Source organism: Triturus cristatus, chromosome 7, assembly GCF_964204655.1.
Source record: "Triturus cristatus chromosome 7, aTriCri1.1, whole genome shotgun sequence".
Classification (NCBI taxonomy): Eukaryota; Metazoa; Chordata; class Amphibia; order Caudata; family Salamandridae; genus Triturus; species Triturus cristatus.
In genome coordinates this window covers 239587858-239613996 of record NC_140590.1, presented here as the reverse complement: position 1 = coordinate 239613996, position 26139 = coordinate 239587858, and positions in this window count along the sequence as shown.

The following is a 26139-nucleotide window of genomic DNA, read 5'->3' as shown; positions in this document are numbered from 1 at the left end:
ATCGAGCGTATGCTAGTGAAATGGGCCCAAGTGTATGATGAGTGCATGTGCGTGTATCTGTGAAATTACTCTATCCGCGGAAGTAGGGAGAATTTGTATGCCCTGATCTGCACCAGGAGCAAGGGGGTAGCTTATGGATAGAATCATAAGGATTCCTAGGTTCAGCAGAATGAAACATACCACACGACTGTCTATCTGTTCTAAAGCTGCATTGCATTAAGCAGGTGAGAGGATGTAGAGTACACAGAGAGGCATTACTTATGCTGCTAGGCCAGGTACCTCCTTCTGATAGGTCCTAAGGCAAGCCTCTTGAGCATGCTATATGGGTCATTAACAGTTTGTGGCCAGGCCACCAAACTGCTTGGGCAGTGCCATGCCTCAGAAAGTCTGCCTTTAGCCTGCCTAGCAAACTGAGAGCTTCTTGATGACCTCACTGGCGTAACGAAACTCGAGGGGGCCTCCCTGCAAGACATGTGGAGGGCTCAATCAGGAGCTCTGCAGGCCGAGTGCTGTGCTGAGGGGACCCACTGGAGCTTAGGGACCCCCTCGCACCGCAGGGGCTGCGGGGGGCCTGTGTTACGCCCCTGGATGACCTGGCAGCTAAAGTTCATGGAACATGGTGGAAGCACTCTTGGCGAACAAGCAATGACAGGTGGGTACATAACCGTGGTGTCCATCTTTTGTATTTTCAGAAAAAAACACCCGAAGTGGGGGTTGCTTCAAATAATCAAAACAATACCCCTGACATGCATTGAATTTTCTCCTGAGCATTAGGGTAATTTTTGGTTTATTTTATTTCGATTTCTAAAGTGCATGGGCACAGATAAGCTCCATGGTGATAACACTAGTGATGGAAGGAGGAACAGGGAAGTATAAAATCAACAAAAGAAAAAGGTTTTACCTTCAGCCTGAAGGCAAGATGATTTCAATTTTTCTGGACATTCCCTTTTAGCAAACACCATGATTTACACATTATACAAACATGAAAATATGCATTTAACAGCCGTAAATAGGGTGCACGTTCTTAGAAGGGTAGTCACCGGCCCTGGTTCAGATGCCACAAGCTTGAGGTTTCTGACAGCAGAACAAGGTGAGGCTCTGAGGAATGCAATCGATCGAGCATGTCTAAACGAGGCGTCAGGCTGCGGTTTAGATGAACCCCTGTGTTCAAACAACTCGGGGTCTCCTGCCTTAATGGAAAGTGTAGGCTGTGTTTGTCGGATGGAATAATGGGGCCTGAGCGGATCTTTATATTTGGGACATTCATCCCTGCTTTCTTGAGAGTCATCTATGAATTCAATCACCTCTTCACATTAATCTTTTATATTCCATTATGTTAAAGAAGGTGGCTATACAGTGGTTTCTGGGGTTTGATCTCTCGTTATGAACTCTTTCTTATCATTTGCCCTTCGGATTCTTCTTTCTCTGATGTTTTCTTTACCTCCCCCATTCTCATCTTGAGCTCTGCTCAGACCAAGATGAAATGGTCAAGCGACTCCATAATCTCCATGGGAAGGCGCAGGATTCACCCTCACGCGTTCACCACCTTCTAGTACTTTCAATGGCAAATTGTTGTTTCTTGTATCTCTGAAGCCTCCTTTCTTCTGTCAGGCGTAAGGTTAGCCTTTGTGATTGTGGTCGTCTCTCTAAGGAGCAAATGCATTTCCCTGGGGACAACTTTACACTCTCCGGGTTAGCACAGTGTGCACCTGGGCTTGCCTGGGAATTGTTTGTGTGGACAGAGGAGCAGTGGTACACGTGGAGGTCACACTGGCATTAGTATTGGTCCGCGTGAATGACATTCCCATATGAGCGTTAAAGACCACCCATAACATGCACGCATGCTAATCACAAATTAATGACATGAAGGCCACAGAGCTGGGTGGACTCGTTTCCTATCTTGGACCCTCTTTAGCCTCTCTTCTGACAAGAACAATTCTGCTGCATGTCCAGGAGTTGTGGGCTGAGACAGACCTTAAGCTTAGTTTAACTAACAAAGGTGGGCTGGATTCAGTGCTACCAGATCTAACACAAACCCTAAGATCCTCTGCACTAAGCATGTGTGTGAGTCACACCATTGACTATTGAACCACCTGTCGTGAAATGAAAGAACAAGCATGATGAACCTGCTGTTCCCATGGTGAAGCAATGCTCTAGCAACTCCTGAAAAGCAGCACACAGCATCCTGAAAGGATGTGCTTAGAGATAGGTGGACGTTGCAACTTCAGACAGCAGCATGGTCTACACTCTGGAAAACCTAGGACTAATGATAAGGACATGATCTGCACATGGCTACATTGGAATGTCAGTACAGAAAGAAAGTGATACACACTTCAGAAACGATGCTGTTGCATCCTCTAACTGTTTAGATATGACAAGAGACATCCACATAGCCTATATCAAGAACTCTGAACATTAAAGCTCTTTGATTTCCTCTGTATTTTGACCTGCCAGGCTAGAAAAGCCTCCATTAACTTCCTGGATAATTATTCAGATATGACATACTTCATAAAGGTTAACCACAAACATACACACACTCCATCTCAAAAGTGTTAATATATTGTGTTCAGTGTACCCAGGTTTCTAAATATTTTCTGGTTCTGCTTCTAGTGTAGAGTTGCAGAAATTAGGGAGAACAACTAAATTCACTGCTTGAAAGATTTGGTGCTGTTCACGGTTCCGTAATTTTCCCAAGATGTACCATAGTCTACTGTGACTGTGGGCGATGCAAAGCAGTAGTTTAATGACAAAAGATGATACGAGCACAGCACCAAAACCACATAATGCCAAAGAGATAAAAACAAAAGATAATGCAAATTGGTTGTTTCAGGCGAGAACAGAATGAACACCAAATCACATAAATCCTAGCTGCAACCTGCTAAAGTGATGCAAATAACCAAGAACGAAAGTAGGAGGTTTAAGACAATAAGGTACTGACTTAGTGAATGACATGAATGATAGCACTGGTTTTTGCTCCCAGAACTCCCAAAGAATTTGTAATGCTATCAGACAGTACCTGCATTTAAGTCTTTTTAGAACTTTTCAGCATGCATGAACGCCACTGAAGTGGTGTCTTAAAGGGTATGTATGGCAGTGAAATATTGTCTCAAAAGACCTCCCTAATATCCCTTGTTTCATTTTGTGTGTGGCCGATGTCTCCCAGGGGATCATGGTTTGTCAGTTGTTCCCTTGCTCCCATGTATTTGCGGCTCAGACCCGCTCTGGCCTTGGTTTGCTTTGGGTTTGTGTTTTCCCAGGGCCACGGCCAATTGGTTTGGGCCCTGTGGTTACGGTAGGCCCTTAGGGCTCGCAGAATTAATTATCGCTGGATGCTGCAGGAGCTCACGACCCTTGAGCACGGACTGTCAGGAGCATACCGGACCCAGGGAAGTCTTACCAGCTTGCTGAACACCGCAGGTGGGACTGCGAGGACCAGCCTGCACAGCGCCATCACCACAGGTGCAGCTGGGGCCTCTTCCTGCCTCCTTCCGCCCATTTCCTCCCATCACTGCTATTTACTTCTCACGGCCGCCGCTCGCAGAATTAATTATCGCTGGACGCTGCAGGAGCTCACGACCCTTGAGCACGGACTGTCAGGAGCATACCGGACCCAGGGAAGTCTTACCAGCTTGCTGAACACCGCAGGTGGGACTGCGAGGACCAGCCTGCACAGCGCCATCACCACAGGTGCAGCTGGGGCCTCTTCCCGCCTCCTTCCGCCCATTTCCTCCCATCACTGCTATTTACTTCTCGCGGCCCCCGCTTTGCGGATGCCGCTCGCAGAATTAATTATCGCTGGACGCTGCAGGAGCACACGACCCTTGAGCATGGACTGTCAGGAGCATACCGGACCCAGGGAACTCTTACCAGCTTGCTGAACACCGCAGGTGGGACTGTGAGGACCAGCCTGCGCAGCGCCATCACCACAGGTGCAGCTGGGGCCTCTTCCCGCCTACTTCCGCCTGATCCACCCCTCTATTTAAACCTCAGGTGGAAACGCGCTAGCGGGACGAAGCGTGGGGCGAAGACTGGGCAAAGAGTGGGCCATTTGAGGCCGGGGCAAAGAGTGGGCCGTTTGAGGCCTTTCGAGAACGGACGAGATCGGGACAGGGCCAATACTCCTGATTCTTGCCCTGCACTCTGTATACATCTCATCGTCATCCTCGGAGTATGGCCACAAGAGAGACAAGGAGCAAGACCATGCTGGCTGCTGGGAAGTCACAAGGTACTTTGGACAATTATTTCGCTAAGGCTGGCTCTCTCCTCATTGATGAAATTTCCATTCTGGAAAAACGTATCTCCCAAGAAATAGAGTGGGTAAGGAGATCGTCTTTGGGCCCGCTTGCACATGCTACGACCCCTGAACCAAGACTGGAATGTACATTATTAGATGTTGGGGCTAGGGGTACAGATGTCATGCCTGATACTGTTGATTCGAGTGGTTATGCTGTTCCTAACACTGATTGTGATATTTCGGCCCCGGTAGATCTCAGTATAACACCTTTACCTCTACCTAAGCCTCTCATACCTAAAATTGCACTTAATATGACCCCGTCTAATATGGAGGGAACTATTACTAGGGCTTATCAGTCTACCCTGCCGAGGCAAGGAGAGAGGGAGGGAGCAATACCAAAAAGGAAAAGGAGGGTACAAAATTGTCGAGGGAGAAAATCGAAAATTGCTAAGAATTCCACCTTGATCGAGGGCAAAAAAAATGGTATACAAAGTAAGAGGCAAACTTCGCCATTGAAGAATAAGCAAATATTCTCTTATACACCGAGGCAGATATCCCCATTACAAATGTAAATTCTGGGGAGGAGGATATCACTCTCTCTGACATTCGCACTTTGATGAGGATAATGCTTAATCCTCTGGAAGTGCGATTAGCAAAGATGGAAACTTGCTTACTGAATATTGAAAAGGAAATCGCACTCTTATCAGTTGTCTCTAAAAAAGATAGTCAACTATTGGGAACAGGGCTGAGACACAGCGGTGAGATAGGCAAAACAGCCCCCACAGTTAAGGAGACGGGTCTTGTACCTGAGCCCATACAAATTCAACATTCCGCACAACAGCTTAATCCACCGGCTACAGATCGCACAGTAAACACAAGCCCTCAGAAGAAGCTAGCTATGTCTGGAAAGGGGGATCCGGGTAATGGTAAAGTTAATAAACACAGGATAGTTAATTTACCCCCGGAGGCAAGCCCGTATACAATCATTCTAGCAGGTATTCCCGAATTAAAACAATCTTCTCGGGAACCTGTGGAAGCTCTCAAAAACAAGGTCATAAATTGGCTTTCCATTAATAGACCCTTCCCTGACGGAATAAGGAGTGAGGTCCTTATGGTAAGAAGAGTCCCATGGTTGGGTGATACCAGGAAATCCATCGCTGGTGACTTTGTCCTAGTTAATTTTAGGAACCCTTCGACTGTCTCATACATATGTAGCTGGCCATATCGTGACAAGGGGACCTCCATCCAAGTATTACCATTATCATTCTTCTACCCACCTATAATACATGATCAGGAAGAGCAAGGGTGGGAACTAGTACAGAGAGGAGGGGGTAGATGGGGCAATAGAGAAAGAAGGACCCCCCACCCCCCAAGAATACAACATTATGACTTCTTCCCTATCCAAAACAGATTCAGTCACCTAGATATGGTAGACTGACTGAGCAAGAGGGGGAGTGGGGCAGATAGCGGACATAATGACCCTCACGATACTAAAACATGTTCAGTTATTTCCAGAATGAAGGCCAATCCAGAGGAGAAATATAATGCCGGAGAGACAGCCATTCAGCCTGCTTCCCCCCCAATCATTGTAAGGGAGGCTGTGGTGCTCCAAGATAATAATATTTACACCAATACATTATTGGAGCCGCAACCTAGTCGGGTTCCGTTCTTGAATTCATCAACTAAGAGTGCCATCAAGCCCTCCTTGAAGTTAGTATCCTGGAACGTGGTGGGTCTCCTTAACAAATTGCATTGCCTGGATTGGAATTCATACATTGAGGGCAAAGACATATGCCTTTTCCAGGAAACTTGGGCGCGTGAAGAAGTCAATCGCATTGGCTATGCTACATTCTCTACAAATGCTAAATGGGGGGGCAAGGGACGTCCCTCGGGAGGACTCGCAACTTGGGTGGCTACTGATTTGGGGTGCAGGGCCACTTTACTCCCACTCAGCAACGAGGATATTCTTGCTGTACTGCTGGAATGGCCAAACCTACACCGGCTTTTGCTGGTAAACGTCTACTCTAGGCCAGTAAATATCACGCAAGAGTCACGCACTATAGAGGAGCTCGCGGATGTCCTAAGTGAAATCCCCGAGGGTATCCCTTTTTTAATTGGAGGGGACCTAAATTGCCATTATGAGCCGCTTCTTGGCCCATTGGATGGTCTAGCCCAAGAGGAGGATGCGGTCTGGTCCGTACCCCCATTGGAGGCATCGGCCCCAAGAGCTTGGACACCTTTGGATCTGCAAATTACATCTTTAACTCTAAAATATGGTGTCAGGGCCTGTAATGGTCGGATAAAATCCGATATTCCTCCAAAATATACATATAATAGAGGGGGGAGGGAATCAAAACTCGATTATGTCCTCGTTCCATTGTCTTCGTGGTCGCTCATCAAAGACTTTCGGATATCCCAAAGGGCAGACAGTGACCACAACTCACTGGAATTGGAATATAACCTCCCTGGCCTCGGGGCTAGGAGGGAACAGAGGGCGATACTTGAGGTGGGACTAGGCATTACGAACAACAGACGAAGAGTGAAGTGGGAGAAACTAGCTTCCAACCCAGAGAAGATATCCAGGCTATATGCCCGGGTTATCCCCACACTCAAAAAGGCCCTTCTATTATTAGAACAAGATAGCACCCAGGACATACATACACTATGGGGCTTGTTACATGAGGACCTTATCAAATCAGTGTCTGAAATCCTTTTTTCCACCTCAAAAAGGACAAATGGACGCCCCCCTTGCCCTCTTTGGTACAATGCCATATGCCGCAAAGCAAAAACTGATCTCCTGGCCTCGATAAAGGAAGGGAAAGGGAGTGAGGAGATCAGGTCCAGGAGAACGGCCTATAAGCGCCTGATTAGTAATGCAAAAAGTGAATGGGTGCATGATAAATGGGAAAAACTCAAAATTTCCCTGGCACGTGGTGATTCACGTGCATTCTGGCGACACGTGAATACAGGAACTGATGAGCTGACCTCTGCAATTGAGCCTAACATTTCAGCCGAGGTATGGCAAAACCATTTTCAGTCCCTATATAGTGTAGCTGACGGCCCACGACTCAATCCTATTCATCCTAATGGAGATGAAATGAATGGGGTCCCATTTACATTAATGGAGGTCCGAGAGGCCATTGGACGGTTGGCACCAGCCAAGGCACCCGGTTTGGATGGTTTACCGGGGGACCTATTCAAACATGAACCCGACGTTTGGGCTCCTTACTTATTGACATTATTTAATTCTATCCTTGAAGGTATGGAGGTGCCAAATACTTGGCTGGGCGCAGAGATCGTCCCAATATTCAAAAAGGGATCTCCTCTGCTCCCATCCAATTATAGACCTATCAGTCTTATTGATGTCCCCCAAAAGCTTTTCGGTAGACTGATACTTAACCGCCTCCAAAATTGGATTGAATAACGAGACATTTTAAGTCCGTATCAAGCAGGGTTCAGAGAGGGAGTTTCAACCACAGACCAGATTTTTCGTTTAAACCTTTTATATTGGAAGACCGCACTAATTGAGGGAGGCACCTTGTATACGGTCTTTGTGGATCTACGAGCGGCGTTTGACTTAGTATCGAGGGATAAACTTTGGATTGTTTTAATGGACCTAGGGGTTCCCGCTGATATTTTACTAATCTTGAGGAGATTACATCATGATAATTTTGCTAAGGTTAGGTGCGGTAGAGGGGGAATCCTCTCAGACAGTTTCCCCGTCGACACGGGGGTTAGGCAGGGTTGCGTACTTGCACCGACCCTGTTTTGCCTCTTTGTGGACGGGGTTATTAACCATCTCACTGGGTTAAATAATACGAATGCCCCTAAGTTAAATGGCAGCAGGGTGCCCGCAATTATGTTTGCGGATGACACCCTGCTGCTCTCCAAATCCCCTATGGGCATACAACGGGTCTTGGATGGGTTCTCGAACTTTTGTGAGAAACGCGGCTTGGAAATCAATGCTTCAAAAACTAAGTACATGATTTTCAACCCGCCCCCCTCAACTCGCCCAAATCCCATGATAGGGTCCGTTAGATTAGAGCGGGTCACTACGTTTGATTATTTGGGGGTCACACTCAATCAAAATATGACCTGGGACTCCCACAGAACTAAGGCAAATATGAAATTGGCACAGCTAACGGGTGGCATATGCAGGATGATAAGTAGGTCGTCATATAAACCTTTTGGTCCACCCCTCTAAATTTATAAAACACAGGCTAGAGGGGCGGTAACCTATGGGGGCGAAATATGGGGGCACATAGCTGACCAGAAATTACAACAGAGAACAACTTTATAAGACAACTGGCAGCACTACCGCCTAGCACCCCACTTCTCCCATTAAGATTTGACCTGGACCTGAGACCTATTACGGAGGAGTTGGGACTTAAACCATTGACTTTTTGGCACAAAATCTGGAGCTCGCAGGAACTACTTAGTTATAGGGCTGAGCTCGCAGAGATCTTCCGCCTACCTAAAGCGGCACAAATACAGTGGCTAAAATACATCAAGTACACATTTGAAACACTAGGGAGACCGGATTTGTGGCTTAATCCGGGAAATGCATGTTGCAGGATCTCACGTAAATCTATAACGAAGGTCTATTATGAGCACAAGCTACGGGTCTCTATAGAGAGTACACGCGAGGGATCTTTATCTAATCATTTCCTTGCTATCAAAGATTCATATTGTTTAGAGCCCGTCTTTGATGACATGGGTCCTCAAATAACAAGGAAGCTATACATGCAGTGGTGTTACGGCACTCTTCCCTTGCGGGCATATACCGATCACTGGACTAAAAACCAGTTTTCAGCCCAATGCCCGGCATGTGCACATGCGCGAGAGAATGACCTGCACATTGCATTTTTCTGCCCAGCTTACCGCACACCTCGGAAATATTGGCTTGTCCCACTCCTCAAAAATCTAGGTTTTAGGAATCATTTCCCTGCATATAGAATTTTAAAGACAGATTTGTCCGCCCAAATTGTATTTGCAGTTGCCAAATTCTTAACAGCTATGTGGTTTATCCGTAATCGTTATATCAAGTCTAATATGATTATTTGAACCTTTTTAATGATTTTAAATTGATTGTTTTATGATTTTCCTTTATTCATCTAAATGTAATCTTTTTATTCTGTATTTTATAAATTGTAATATTGTTGTGTTCTTTTATGGTCGTTAGTGACCGAAATAAAGATTATGATGATGATGATGATTGTCCCAGTGTTGGGATCTGTAAACTGCCTCTACTTCTGTTGGGATGGTGGTTGTGTTTCACTGGCCCGTTTTTGTGTGGTTTTAATTGTCTTTATTGCTGTCTGTGATAGTTTCAGCATATGGAATTCTGGGCTAATTTGCTGATCCACGGGCTATTGGCATTTTCGGGTTTGCTGTCCTTCTGCTATGGCTATGATGGAGTACTTTGGGTGCAGCCTCTGTTGGGGTCCACAATCCCGGGTTCTCGATCTCCAGTTCCCGGTTTCTCTAGCTGTCATCTCGGTTCTGAGCTGGTGGACAATGCCAGCTCATCTTTTCCAGGGGATGCCTTGGCGGCCGGATCTCAGGTGATCTGTTTTGATGGAAGGGATGGTGATCCAGCGGTGCTCCAGCCACAGATACTCTAATACCATTTACTCACCTGGGCCCATAAACACACACACACAAGCCAGTTAAAAACCGCTGGGGGTCAATTTTTATATTTTCTTTCTAAGATTAGTTACCTGTCATTCCTGACTAATCTTTCACTGATCAAAAAGTACTTTCCTCTGGTCAATGGACCATTAGTAGAACTAGTTGATGGTGAAATGACATCAGTAAAATTTTCTTTCTCTGCAATGAAATGACCACAGACTCAGGAAATTTTAAATGTTTTATCTAAATTAAATTCATGTGAGCCAAACTCAAAGTACAGTACAGTTACCGTTTCCCAAAGAAGGAAAAATTTAATTTGCAAAAACTTTATAATGACGATACTCAGAAAGGAGAGGATAGAGAGAGCAGCACAATTGCAAATTCACAGAAATATAGTTACCTACAATGGTGTGAAAACCAACCCCCTTGACCAAGGAGCTGGGAAGGGTCCCCAGGTAAAGGTCAGTAGACAAAGGCTACAGAATTCATGACAGGATTCAGGTGACCTCTTCTAGTTCCAACGCCTGCGTCGCACCCCTCTCTGACACTATCTTACTCCTTGCAATTCTTCCACGATCTTTTTCTAAATATTTTTGCTTAGATTAATACTTCTGCAATTCGATTCTTCTTCAGCATTTGCGCATCACTCTGACAGCATCCCGAGCTCTACAGCATCATGTTTCTTCGCTCTATCTCGGACAGCATCACGGTCTCTCTTAGCTCTCTAACTAACTAAACCTACCTCAATTATACCTTCTTAATGCCATGTACCACCAATTAATGTTTTAATTTCATAAAATTTCTAACTCTGATTGGACAGGCAAAAAATGATGATCATCACACCATGCTAAATTTTCAATATAGTCTTTAAGGTCTTTCTTCAATGATCCCGCCCCTTAAGTTTTATTCACAAATCTTTATTACCACCCGCATTCACGTCTTTATCAGACGCAAAAGTATACACCTCATATAGTTTTCTTCCTTTTCACAGGACGTTGTGCTGGTTCCCAGGGTATGTAACTGTTTCGTCCTTGGATCGTGTTCAAGAATCACATCGCGGCTTCTGGCTCACTTATGCTGCGCATGTGTAAGAGGTCACGTGGGATATAGACTTCGGTTTCTTACAAAAGGCGCAACTCCAAACTAATAGGAAAGTCAAAAAAGAAGCATATTAATTTCAAAATAAAATGATTTCACTGTATACCACCTATCTCTACTCTAATCCCATTTACTTATAAATGCTCTCCCCACATTAGCAATTAGTAAATAGCTTGGTTTAGTTTCAGCAAAGCAGATGCTTAGCATGTGAGCTTTTTAGCGGCCATTTTAGAAGCGTCTGTGCAGGTGCAGAAAATTCCCTCCAAGCAACAGCTCGTCATACTGCGTGGATGCAGTTCACGCATGCGCATTACAGTTTCCAGCGTTTAGCGCCATTTTAGATTTCACTCGAGTTACTTGTTAATAAGACACGCAAGCAAGCTTCTTCTCTTTCTAATATTTGGAATGTGGTGCATATTAATTACACAATACACTGTTAATACGATGTTATGAGTTATATGAGAGGATTGCTTCCAAGCAAGTCTCTTTTCTACGAGTCCTTGCTCCATCAGTGGGCATCAGTGGGTTTCTGGTGGTCGTTGATGTCCTTTGTCTCGGTTTCTTCCCTTCCTGGACTCTCCTCTCACTCCTTAAGGTGGTCTCCCCTTAGTAGTGTCAGATATGGGTGTCGTTTCCTAGGCCTGGCTTGCTTCAATCCATGTTGAGGGGATTCCTTGGGTAGGCCTTTTGCCGGCAGGCTGTAGTATTTGGGGGTATCTGCTTGGCCCATTTCTTGGCCTGCCCGGTGGTTGTGTGCCTTCCCTCATTTGGTTCTCCTTCCCAGGTGCCTGTTTTGTCTGCCGGGTGGCTTTAGGGTGCTCCTTCTGCTGATGGTCCTGGTTGGCCCCATTGCACTTGGTTTCCAGGTCTCGGGGCTGAGGGGTTCAGGGAGCTTTTGTTGTTTTGGCTCCCTCCTTTTCTGTGGTAATGCTGGAGCGGGTAGTACAACATTTTGTATACCCCCCCCCCATTCTGCATGTTTACATTAATCTGAATAATCAACTAATAGTAACCCTATTAATTTGTTTGAAGTGAAAGACTTACCAATTATATTAACAGAAGAATTACACGTGGGATTTGCATTTTGCATGGCTAAATTAATTGTATACTAACATATGTACGCATACTAATGGTAGAGAATTCGAATATTGCATGATATATGTTGCTTTTGTGATGTAATTGTGAGTTGCGCATCATTGAGTGAGTATAAACGCTTTGAATGTTGCTATTCTGCTAGATAATTACTTACACATAAAGGAATTAGTGAGGGTTTAATATTTTATTAGCCATTTCTATGTTTTAATTACGTTTTTGTGTTTGTTTTGCTTAAGTTGACCATTTCGGCCTTCTTCAAGATGGCTGACTAAGACGTACAGCGTGATTGCTGCTGTCACATGAGGTTCTGGGTGAAGTGCGCATGCGTCACTGCCAGCAACAATGTCCCCGTCCTGACCCCAAGAGACGATGTTCCTACCAAGGACACTCTGGGAGCTTCGCCAAGGATACAACAATGGACTGTCTTTAAAACCGGAACCAGCAAGTGCGATGACTTAATCTTGCGGACTATGTGAGAACTTTACTGATCAACCCCAAATCCACCAATGAGGACTGTCTAAAACCCCAATCTTGATACATTTTGACATTAGTTTCATTATAAAAGTAGGTAGAAAAGTGAACTAAAAAACTCTCTCTTTGACGAACTTGATTTCCTGACGTTATGCTGATGGAGAGGACGTGACACTGCTGGACAGCTGTTATCCTGAATCTATGAGAGACTGAATTGCGGCCTGACTTTGATGAATTGAAAGATTTTTCCACGAGTTGACTGACTTAGAGGACGACTATTAGCCAGATTGGGTAAATATGATGTTCTGTGGTTTGGATGATGATTTCTAACAATTTGCAATTTTATTAGCTAAACGATATTTGATTAATTGATAAATGTGTTGTGTCGATTATTTGAAGAAGAAACTAGAATAAGAGAAGAGTATAGATAGATGCATAAACAACTAACTGATTCATCACCCAATGAGGGGAATATCACAAGGTTGGAGTTAATAAAGTATTCAATGCATTTAGGGTTTAGATAAAGATATTCCTTTCATGTCAGCATTTGGAAACGTATTCCTCTAGGGAAGCAGCTCAATGACGTATGAATGTTGGTGTTATGGGCCTCATCAATGAATATATTTGAGTGAATTTGCTATTGCGGTATTTGGTCTGTGACGAAGGGGGAATTTGATGTTCCACGCTGCAGCAGTTTTTCTGGTAGCAGAGTTATGGTTGTTATTGTTTTGGTTTGGTGATTATTGCTTGTTAATTTGCTTATTGATTATTGGTTATTGATATTGGTTTATGTACTAACACTCTATGTTGAGTCGTGTCGAGTTCTATGTTGTTTGCACGGCTTCTGGGATGTAGAAAGTCGGAAGTTTGTAACGGTTCCGTAGTAGAGCAGAGGTAAGCGCTGCTCTCGGGATAGACGGAATTGTTGTTGCCCTGTAGGTACACATGGAGAAACGTGTAACAATTGAAGTTGCACAACGCATTGTCTGGGTTCGATTCGGTGACATCGTCGTGTGTTGCCATTAGAGACATTTTCTGTGTGAGAGAAGTGTGTATGATAGCGAAGGTCACCTGTGAAATTTAGGTCTTAGGTACCAGGAGTCCAAATGGCATTCCGATAAAGCTTATCACTGGAAAGGTAACAGGTGTTCTCTGAGCTTGTTAGAAGGATAAAGTAGAGGGAAGTGCTACTTTGTTAACGTATGTCATAATTCTGTAGTAGGGCAGACTGTTCGCTGTTCTCGGGAAAGACAGGATTCTGTGTGAATGTACTACATTTTTCTCGTATGAAAGTGCGTGAATGTAAAGGCATTCGGGTTAATTTTGAAACTCCTACTTTTATTTCTCAGGAGCATTGGGTCTCCAACTATGTGTCTAAATTCTGGAGAAACGGTTAGCTAATGCTTGTTAGAAGGGAAAGGTAGAGGGATGTGCTACTTTATTAACGGAAGTAACGATTCCATAGTAGGGCAGAGGTAAGCTCTGCTCTCGGGAAAGATGGAATTCTCGTGAGAAAGGTCTATTGCTATTCCTTGGTTAGCGAAGCGGACAATGGTGGTGTTTTTGTGTTGTTCCTAAAACTTACCGAGTGGATTTTGTGAAGGAGGGGTAGACAGGAGCAGGAGCTGCGGCAGCGGCTGCTGACTTCAGAACGACCGCGCTGGGATTGGACAGTCGGTCAGAAACGTAGAACGCTCCGGATTGGTGCGTTTGGGTGCCCCACGCTAGGAGTGGAGAAATACAGGGTGACATAGACGCTCTGTATTGGTGCGTTAGTGTGAGTCGCGCTGGGATTGGAGAATTGTAAAAGTGACATAGACGCTCCGGATTGGTGCGTTAGTGTGAGTCGCGCTACGATTGGACAGAATAGCGGTACAGTTGCAAGGAGAGACTAGTCATACACAGAAGACAGGAAGATGTATTACGATCCACCAGAAAAGGAGAAAAGGAGAAAAAGACCTGGTTCGGTAGAATTAAAAAGTGGTTTAAAAACACAAACCAATTGTAACTAGGGAAGGACAGTTACTTCCTCCACCGAAAACCCCTGCATCCTTTATGGTTGCGAAATATGGATATCACACTTGTATTTGGTTAGACAATTGGGTCAAGTATACTGGCTTTTCCAGAATATGGTTCATTTAATTTGGCAGTTTTGAGAAATTTAAGAGAGAAAATGATGAATTTAGAACCAAGACCTAGACCGACACAATTTGAAGCATTGACAGAGTGGGAAGATGAGATGCATGACCGAGAAAGACAGAGAAGTGGCAGAGGGTATAGGTACATGTTTGGTAGGTCATACAGACATGAGACTCATGATGATCGAATGAGAAGGTGGCGAAATGCGAGTATGACTGAGGGTTTGTTTCCTGTAAGAACTGCAGGAGAGAATGAAGGAAGAAAGTGTGTAGAAAAGAGGCATAATGTGGAATCGAGCAGGTATGGAGTGAATGAATCAGAGGATGATGTTCTTGATGACATGTTCTATAAAAATCCACCCCCATATCGGCCAGAACCAGAAATATTAACCCCAGGTGCCCCAATGAAAGAAACAGTATGAATCATAAAATCGGAACCAGAGTTCCAAGATTTGGGAAGAAACAATTCCATTAGAGAGGTAAAATTCAACAGAAGTAGCAAAAACGACCCTAGAATTAACAGAGAAAATAGGAGAATTGACTAAAAATTTGGAAGCTGTAACAGTCCCTGTAACGATAGGTCCAGTGATGCCTATTTTTGATAAACAGAAGGATAGCGAACACTGTTTGACGGTCCCCTATAAAAGTAATAAACAGGTTGAACAACCAAGAATGAGTCAAAATGATAATCCATGGAGACAGACAAATAGTATGATTGAACCGAATGTTTCAAATAACCCATTTGTAGGCCAAAACTGTGCAGAAAGGCGTATGACAATAATGGAGTCAATATCAGAAACACAAAAAGATTTTGGACAAGGAAATGTAGAGAAGCCAGTAGGACCATCTACAGAGGAATTGAGTGAATGGTTGAGAAGCTTGCAGAAAAAAGACAAAGAATCTCAGTCAATAGATGTGGTCAGACTACGAATGGTACTGGAAGAGTTAATAGTAGGAACTATCCCTACGGAAAAGTTAAAAACTTACCAAGATGAAGAGTTGTAATTTCTGTGTAAAAGCGTAACATGGAGAGCAAAAAGTCTCCATGAAAGATTAGAAGAAGTGGCAAATGAAATGGGTATTGATATTGAAAAGGTAAAAGCACTACAGAAACCATATTGGGTAGATTTCACTGAAAAAGACATTGAAAACATGAATACCACAAGACGAATAGGTCAGATTAAGGAGATAATTATTTTGTTGAGAAAATGGGGAGATGTGAACAAATGGAAAAGTAGATGGTATCGAAAACGAGATGAAGTGTCAGATAAGACTTTTTCAGTTTTCCCTGTCAGAGAAAAAGAGAAGGTTGTGACAGAATGCCCTATGAGAGAGATTCAAGGAGGAGAATATGTACATGTCCCATGGACTAGGCAGGATATTTTGTCATTTACAAATGACTTCCCTCGACTACGTGAAAAACCCGTCGAGTGGTATAGACAGGTGGACAGATTTGTAAAATTGTCCAAAGTATTGTGGATTGATCTAAATAGCTTGTTTGACATAATAGTACCAGCAGATCTATGGACAGAGTGCAAAATCATGATAGATTGGCCGACACAAAAATACCCAAGAGATCCAAAAACAGGGGATCCAGACCCCGAGGTAATGAAGGAATACGAACAGGTTGTGGCATTTTTTTAAAACCAAGTACCTCCTAAAGAGACAGACTGGGTAAAAATTGACAGAACACATCAGGAAAGCAAAGAGTCAGTACATGTCTATTATGAGAGGTTAATTTTGGCCTTTAAACAATTTAGTGGAGATGAAAATCTAAGTGAAAAAGATTTGAGTCATTTTGTATACAGGTGTGTATATGGTCTTTGTCCAGAAATTAGTGAGATGATAAAACAGCATACCGTAGACTGGCAAAATAAGAAAATAGACGAAGTACTGAGACATGAAAAATATTTTAGTGATGAAATTGAAGAAAAACAGCGAAAATTGAAAGAAAAGGCTATGTGGGCACAAGTAAAGGTAGCAGAGAGACAGGAAGCTCAATTAGCAGAACAAGCAGGGTCAAGACCAAAATTTAATCCTGGGAAAGGTAAAGGAAATATTGAGGAAGCTAAGAAGAAATTTCCGTGTCATAATTGCGGTAGGATAGGTGCAGAATGAGGTGCGTGGTCAACAGCAGCAACAACAGCAGGTTGTAACACAACAGTATCAGGTGCCAAAGCCACCTTTTCCACAGAACAAAAATTGCCAGAAGTATAGTAAGGAAAATGGATTCTACAACGAAGAACAGGTAAATAAACCGCCACGCGCTAGCGCCGCTTTGCAGTATTAGCTGCAACGCGATGAAAGCGATTCAGAAGAGGGTTATTGACGGTGCCGAAGGGAGGAAGAAGAGTGCGTGCTTGGCGCAACTCTAGAAGTAGACCAGACAGGCCCATTTGTAGATGGAAAAGTTAATAATGAAAATATTATTTTCCTAGTTGATACTGGTGCTACTCGATGAACTGTTAGATCAGCTGATGTCAAGAATCTTCCTCTCTCAGATGAAACGATCCAAGTAGTTGGTGTATCCAACGGACAGATTAAACGTACCTTACAGAACCAGTGAAAGTTAGCATAGGGAAATTCTCTGAAATGCACAGGTTTGTCGTGTGCGACACCAGTCCTGTGAACTTGTTAGGTAGAGATTTATTGTGCAAGATGAACTGCACAATATTTTGTACTCCAGATGGAATAGCATTTGAAACACCAGATGATGATGTGCTGTATAAAATGACGATGGCAAAGAGGGAGAAGGAGGTTACTGGAACCTATGCTGTATTTAACCCTGATGAATTACCAAAAGAATTAAAACAATCCGTTAAAGCAGAAGTTTGGGATTTCACAGGAGAAGACGTAGGATGGATGAGAAATGTAGACCCAGTAAAAATAACAGTAAAAGAAGGAGTAAGTTATCCAAATGTCCCTCAATATAAATTGACACCTGAAATAATCGAAGGAGTTACTCCTGTGATTGAGAAAATGATAAAACAAGGAATTTTGAGTGAAATAATGAGTAGCCAAAGTAATTCACCAATAATGGGACTGAAAAAGCCTAGTAGGAAGTTCAGGATAGTGCAAGATCTGAGAAAGATACCCCGCACCCATCCACACTGCCCTCTCCCATGCCTGACCAACGCACACACAGACAGTCACGGGCACGCACCCCAACAGACACATCCAGCACACCCCCAAGTAAGGCACAGCGCACACCTCCTGGCACGCACACTCAGGGGGATGTAGTCACACCCACAGGGTCTGGGGGCAAACGGCAGACACGCAGCCACAGTCAGAGTCCGCAGTCCTCACAACACAGTTCCTCCAAAAACACTCCCCTTAGCTCCCCTGCCAAACTGTCACCCAAAGAGGTCTACATGGCTGGTCTGGCCCTCAGCCCCACTGTGACACCACCCCACAAGGGGGCGAGGAAGTCCCCGGGCAGGGGAGTTGAGTCCCCCCCATGTCCACCCCCTCCCCCAAGAGCGCTGCACCCCATCCCTCGGCCACCCCCTACTCTGGGGTTTCTTCAGGTGCAGGGGTTACTCTGGACGCCCTGGCAGCAGTGTGCAGCGCCAAGCTCACCTCCACCTTTGGTGCTGCCCCACCCCTGTGGTGGAGACGTCCAGCCCTGCATCGACCACACCTACCCAACCCACTCCTGTCCCTGCGGTGACTGGTACTCCCACTGATGATGCCCCCCCCCGGTCGACAAACCTTGAGGTTACTTTGTGCAGGCAAGGTAGGGGTGAACACAATCGCCTACGTCCACCCTTGGGCTAGAACTATGGACTGGCCATTGGCCTTTGTAAATATTGTTTTCTTACTTTATTATTTTTGTGTGCTGAATAAAGCCTTTTCTTTTAGTTTCAACACTATTGCATTTCAGGTACTTGATGTTGGTGATGAGGCTCATGAAGTTGGTGTTCTGATAATGTGTTAGGGTTCTGAGAAATGTTTTTGTATGATGGTCATGAGGTGGACCATGGTATCTGTGTGCCATCACAATGTCTGTGCAAATAATCATTGGTTGTGTGTGTTCATTTGGTTTTGAGACATTGTCCCAAGGAGTGTTCATTCCTCTGTGGCACCTGACATGTTCCCTGCAAACAGTTGCACAATTGTTGTGATGACCTGTGTCAACATATCCTTTGTTGGTGACAGATCCCTTCAACAATGGCTATGCCTGCTCACTGATGTCTGCTGAATCGTCTGTGCCATCCTTGCCAGTCACTGTACTTGTGTTTTGGGTATGTAGGAATGGCATCAGGGACCAATTGCCCCTTTTCAGCACTATGCATGTGTGTAATCACGGCCTAACACACAAATGGCACATGTTATGCAGGGTATTTGGGCACCTGACTCACAATTGTGGGTATTGTATCTAGTCGCATTGAACCCTATTCCTTCCATGAGAGACAACATCTGGGTGGCTGGACCAGCACCTGGACATTCCTAACACTCCTGGGATGTGCGTGACAGTGTGTGTTCCCTTTGGCTATCTTAGTTTTGTATGCAGTTCCATGACTATACAGTCTGTTGGCATGAAATCAGGGTGTGTATTCGGCTGCATCTGCCATGGGTGGGTATGCATGTGTTATATGTCCTCACACCCACATGTGGTGTGTCATGCAGTGTGTGAAAGACAACAATTCCCCTGGGAGTGGGACGCTGCTGGGAGTCATATGCACCCACCCCCATATCTCTGTCCACAGCTGGGAGTACTCTGCACCCACCCCTCATATGCCTGGACACTGCTGGGAGTCCTCTGCACCCACCTCCATATCTCTGTCCACTGCGGGGAGTACTCTGCACCCACCCTTCATATGCCTGGACACTGCTGGGAGTCATATGCACCCACCCCTCATATGCATGGACACTGCTGGGAGTCATATACACCCACCCCTCATATGCCTGGACACTGCTGGGAGTCATATGCACCCACCCCCATATCTCTGTCTACTGCTGGGAGTACTCTGCACCCACCCTCATATGCCTGGACACTGCTGGTAGTGATATGCACCCACCCCTATATCTCTGTCCACTGCTGGGAGTACTCTGCACCCACCCCTCATATGCCTGGACACTGATGGGAGTCATATGCACCCACCCCCGCACCCCCTTGGAGCTGTACACTGCTGGCAGGACCTACACACACAACAATATGAAGGTAACATGCTGGGCCAGTCCTATAGGCCCACATTCCTGGCGTGTGTACGCCTCGTATCAAAAATTTACTGCTGCCGTAATGGGGTACGTGTGGTACGGACTGTACCCACGCATACATGCGTGGGTACGGTCGTACCTGAGTTGTTATGGTGCCGTAGTTGTACGCACCGTACCCACGCATATATGCGTGAGTACGTTCCGTACCTGAGTTGTTATGGTGCTATAGGGGTACGCACCGTACCCACGCATGTATGCATGGGTACGGTGCGTACCCCTACGGCACCATGACAACTCAGGTACGCACCGTACCCACGCATACATGCGTGGGTACGGTGCATACCTGAGTTGTCATGGTGCCGTAGGGGTACGCACCGTACCCACGCATGTATGCGTGGGTACGGTCTGTACCTGAGTTGTGATGGTGCCGTAGGGGTACGCACCGTACCCACGCATTCATGCGTGGGTACGGTGCGTACCCCTACGGCACCATGACAACTCAGGTACGCACCCACCGTACCCACGCATATATGCGTGGGTACAGTGCGTACCCCTACGGCACCATGACAACTCAGTTACGGACCGTACCCACACATACATGCGTGGGTACGGTGCGTACCTGAGTTGTCATGGTGCCGTAGGAGTACGCACCGTACCCACGCATGTATGCGTGGGTACGGTGGGTGCGTACCTGAGTTGTTATGGTGCCGTAGGGGTACGCACCGTACGTTCATGCGTGGGTACGGTGCATACCCCTACGGCACCATGACAACTCAGGTATGGACCGTACCCACGCATACATCCGTGGGTACGGTCCATACCTCAGTTGTTATGATGCCGTAGGGGTACGTGTGGTACGCACCGTACACGTCCACTTCCGTTGTTGCGGTACGCAGGGGTTGCTGGACATGCCCCCCAAGTGACCAGTCACAGGTGGTAATGTATGGCCTCCATATTATCATAGAACAGCAATATTCAAAACCTTCATATATTCTGACATGGCATTAGCCATTTGGGGCTTATTTTGTTTACGGGTATTTGACGAGGAGTTGGGTTCTGGGTTTAAAAGAAAATTTTAATCCTGCCCGAAATTAATTCTACCGGGATACCAACGGGACTGGGCCATCTAACATCAAAGCATAGATTGTAGCGGCAGTCATTCTAACATTGTTGATGAAGCCACTAACCCACGCCCAACTCCCTTATTTTTCAGTTTGGGAAGATTTAATATGGTACTGAGGTGTCTATTTATATAAATCACGACTCCCCACTGAGCTGCCTTCGCACTTGAAATACATTCCCGACCACTGCTCAAACATTGTATAATTCAGCTCCTTCTTTCACTAAAAGTGTGTTTTCTGAATTAGCACAATATTTGTGAAATGTCCTTTCAGACAATCCTTAACAGTGCTGGCCTTACTTTTATTATTCAGGCCATTGGCATTGAATGATATCACTTTCAAGTGATCATAATTTGGTTTTATCCTTGCCTAGTTCAAAACTGCACTATAAGAATGCATAATATTACAACATGATACAATCCTGAGTTCCTTGCTGAATGCATTTGTCACCCCGAGTGGGACGGGTATGCTCAGACGTGAGTCCCGTGCTTTCCATGCCACTGGAATCAAGTTATCCTGGCTGAAGAGGGGTGAAACCCCGAAACCGGTCCTAGGATGCTTGGTTCCAGTCCAGAGAGGACCTGGATTGGCAGTTCGGGCTGGACTGTTCCCATGAGGCACAGGGTCAAGACTGATTTGCATATGGCTGGGTTCAAACTGGAATTGCATGGTGAGCAAAAAAACGATGGAATTAGGCCCAGATCTTTGTACTGGGGTGAATGTATGACATTGTTCTGCATTCTGTCCATCAACTGTTGTTTTTGCATTTGTCACCCCGAGTGGGACGGGTATGCTCAGACGTGAGTCCCGTGCTTTCCATGCCACTGGAATCAAGCTATCCTGGCTTCGGAGGGGTGAAACCCCAAAACCGGTCCTAGGATGCTTGGTTCCAGTCCAGGGAGGACCTGGATTGGCAGTTCGAGCTGGACTGTTTCCATGAGGCACAGGGTCAAGACTGATTTGCATATGGCTGGGTTCAAACTGGAATGGCATGGTGAGCAACAAGACGATGGATTTAGACCCAGATCTTTGTACTGGGGTGAATGCATGACATTGTTCTGCATTCTGTCCATCAACTGTTGTTTTTGCATGAATACAAGGGGCAGGCAGATCAGGTAGGTCAGGATATGGTCTCAAAGTTCCACATTTATTTCTAGGCAGGCGAATATAAACAGATGTTGCTTATATCTTCTGATTGGAAGCATTACCACTGATGCAATTTAAGTAGGCACAGCCCAGCCTGCCTCTCTCCTTTACTCTGTATTCTTCCCTAAAACATATAATTTTGAAAATGCACTGTGCTCACTCTCCCCTGCTCTTTTTCAAATAATTCTAAGACATCCCATCAATGTCAACAAGGTGAAATATCCCCTCATAAAGAGCCGTGCAAACAACTGCAATGCAGAAATGTTAGTGGTAAACCTGACCGTTAGGTAGCCCCTCCCCAGCATTCCACTCTGCAGCGCGCTCTGGGATGGCGTTCAGGTAAATGGGCCCCGTGATCTCGGAAGAACTGCTTCGGCTGGCATTTGAAATGGCTGTTAGGCTCTAAATGAATTTGTCGTACTCATTTAGTGCTAGTCGTTTGAGTTAGACACAACCAGTGAAGTGTGGTTTGACGCCTTCCATTCGAGACACTTCACAAGCTGCTTGGAGAGGAATAGCACACAGTCACAGGAGCTCACGCCCACGGGACTGCCTCCCTCACAGCCTAAAAATCCCACGGTGAGCAGGCGGAGGCTGATGCTATGGTTTCTACTTGCCCGACATTGCCCTCAGGACTGGTAGAGCAAATGGCAGGAACATGAGTAATACTCTACTGTCCTTTTTTCTTACTCCCTCCTCTCCTATTTGCAAGCTGTACACTGATCGTTATTGTTCACGGTGCTTGTTCTCTTAGGCTTTTGAGTGCAAGCTAAGGGCTATCTGAGGGGATGTGCACGGACTGCCTGCTTAGCAGAAGTAAAGCCAACTGAAGGAGAAATTGTGGGAGAAATTAAATGGTGAAGCTGCAGTTGGCTGAAGTTCTTCCCATCAACGATAGCATGGCTACAGCCCTACAGAAGGGGAAAAGACTAGGGTTCCAGGGAAAGATAACTGCTGCAAAAGACGCGAAACCCTTCCCAATTAAGACTGGCCTCTCAAAAAACCACTTTAATTAGAGCCAATGATTCCAGGGACAGTGAAAGCACGGAAAGCGGCACTAATCCAATTGGCTCCAACCCCCCCTCCTTTAGACAAGAGCCAATGGTACTTTTTTGACAGCTGTTGTACTAACGGCCTCGCCTACAGGGGGGAACTTGATAGAAGGAGGCGGGAAGAGCTGGGTTGAGACAAGTCTACCCAAGGTGCTTCAACATTAGATGCTCCTGGAAAAGAGCTTATGAGTCAGGACTTCATGAGTCAGGACCCTCAGAAGGAAATTGATGCAAACAGGGTTGCAAGAAGTAAAGAGGGTAGAATAAGAGAATATACCCGCTTCTCAAAATCATCAAGATCAGCCGAATGGCAAATTCAGCTGGAGGAGGGATGGATAGCTGACCACTTGCAAGGAAATTACCAACATTGACCAAAAGAAATCTGGGATCAAACCCCTACTTCTGCTCCAATGTGCCCGTGCCTTAACCTGAAGGATATCAGTGCACATAAAATGCTAATAACTTTGAGGGGCGATTAGAAAATAACAAGCACCAGGCCTACTATCGGCCCAGATAGAGACCTATGCTCCTTGTGGATCCAGTGAACCTCAATCCATGACAGACTTACTGGAAAGTAGCCTCAATGAGATAAGAGAACTGGAGTGAGTTCAGAACCAAGAAATTGCTGCACTGGGTTTGCCATTTTTGAAAATTGAAGAGGCTCTGGCTCAACTTCTCAGACTTCGGGAAGCAGAACAAAGAATCTCTACAATGGAAGATGATATGTGGGTGCGCGAAGCTGACCTAATGACAACCCAGAAAGAAATCTGACAACTGTCAATCAAGATAGAAGATATTGAAAAATCACAGTAGGCGCTCCCTGAGGGCGAGGGGATATCCAGTGGCCACAGCTGGTGGAAAAGTTAATAAGAAAGAACATTGTACCTGGCTTTGATTAGGACCTAACAATCATGAGGGCGCATCGAGTCCCAACTCAACTTACCCCAAACATGAAATTTCCGCAAATCATCTTAGTGAATTTCAATGACTATAGGATTAAACAGCTAATGCTAACAGCCACCATTAAGCATAAGGAAGTCTCTATAGCAGAGAAGGTGACAATCTGCGTATTTTTGGACAATCCAATAACAGCAGCCCGACGTAAAAAAAAGTTCTTGGGGCTCGTGAGTCAGTTCAGATTTGAGAGTGGCCAGACTTCAATATTCCAGCAATCAAAGTTGAGAATTATTTATAAAGGAAAGTTTAAAATATTTCCAGATGTTGACAAGGCACGTAAAATGTTGGTAACTGTTCTTAATCTGGCTGATGCCACCCATGAAGAGAACAGAGTTTAAGAATAAACATACTGATTGCACCTCAGAATATGATATATTTTAGGGTGCAGTGTGGAGGCACACCCTTCCGCTCACAGCGGACAATTGGGTGCTATCTTGTCGCAAATTCAAGGCGTCAGTAAGCGGTACGGGTTCCCCGCGCCCAACAGGTTGTTCTCCCCACATCAGGAGCGAGGGAATTTTTGGGAAGATCATCCAAGGGGTGGAATGGGCTTTAAGGGGTTGGGATTGGGGGGTTACTGTACTTAGAAAAGGACAAAGTCAATACTTTGAAAAATGGAACAGATTATTAATCAATAGAAACAGAGACATGCAAGCACTTTCTCAAATGAGGAATAGCGCAAGGATTGAACGAGTAGGGTCAGGAGGCTGCAATCGAATCACATGGTCACGTTTGTATTGTATGTTTGATAAAGCCATATGCACTTCAGCACTTTAAAAATAGAGCTGTGCAATAGGCTGGTGAGAGGTTGTGAAAACTACGTATATAATCATATGAGCATTTGAGAAGGTGTTGCCTTTCTGATATTTTTGAAAGAGTTGTACAGGCTTTACATCCGACTTCTATATGGTGAAGATTATCTTACTTTTGCTGAGCAGTGTAGTATGCACATTTTCATCTTGTTCACTCAAACCTATTGTGTACACTTTATAGCTTCACTATTAAAAAGGTTTAGTGTAAATTGAAAACCTAAAACAACTTCACAGTGTCTACAACAACCTATAATTAGCAATATAGAACAAGAGGAAAGTTTCCGGGATGTCGTCACCACTATTTTATAGGTTGGTAAACCTAGGACTCAAAAAGCTGTTAAATGGCAGAGTGTGCCCTAAGCTGGCTCTCAGCCACTTCTTGTGCTCACCAGAAGATCTGCAGGGCTGGTGTGCTGAAACATCCATCCATCCTTCCATGAGACAGAGAATACATGTGTTCATTGGTACCTGACAATACCTGGTCAATGGAGTTCCCTCTAAAATACCTACACATTTCACATAGGCAGACTAGCTCTTAGTCATTACTTTTGTAAACTATCAATAATCAAAAATAAGCAATCATAATCAAATGCATCAAGTGCGCTCCATAAAGGAAAGAACCCCTATCATAGGAAAGGAGGAAAAGGTGTCAGTAATGCACACCTACTTAATTGACCCCTGGTTTCTGCTTAGCTCTTGTTTGTATAAGGTTGAGAGCGTATAGCTAAACTCTAGATAGCTGAAAATAAAGTAAACACACTTGGCGACCCCGCTGCTCACAAACCACCCAGAACGACCGCATGCAATAAACCAAACAGAAACAAACTGCATACCTCCATCCAGGAAGTCATGCATTTGCCAGTCAGCTCAATTCAGTTCCTTTCAATCGTATTCAATTTTGCCTCATAATGTCCAAGAAAGCTCAAATATGTAATAAAATCCATACTTAAATAAAATAAAAATAAATTGAAAAGATAAACAGTGTTTTTAAATACATTGTGAATATGTTAAAACCATCACCATTAAAAGTATTATAAACACAATTGAAAGCAGATTAAGCATTTTCAATAGCAGTGAGTTCCCATTGGAGGTTTGGCTTAGGGTAGGCGTAGTAGGAGCAAGGGGGTAGCTTATGGATAGAATGATAAGGATTCCTAGGTTCAGCAGAATGAAACACACGACTGTCTATCTGTTCAAAACTCTAGTGCATTAAGCAGGGGAGCG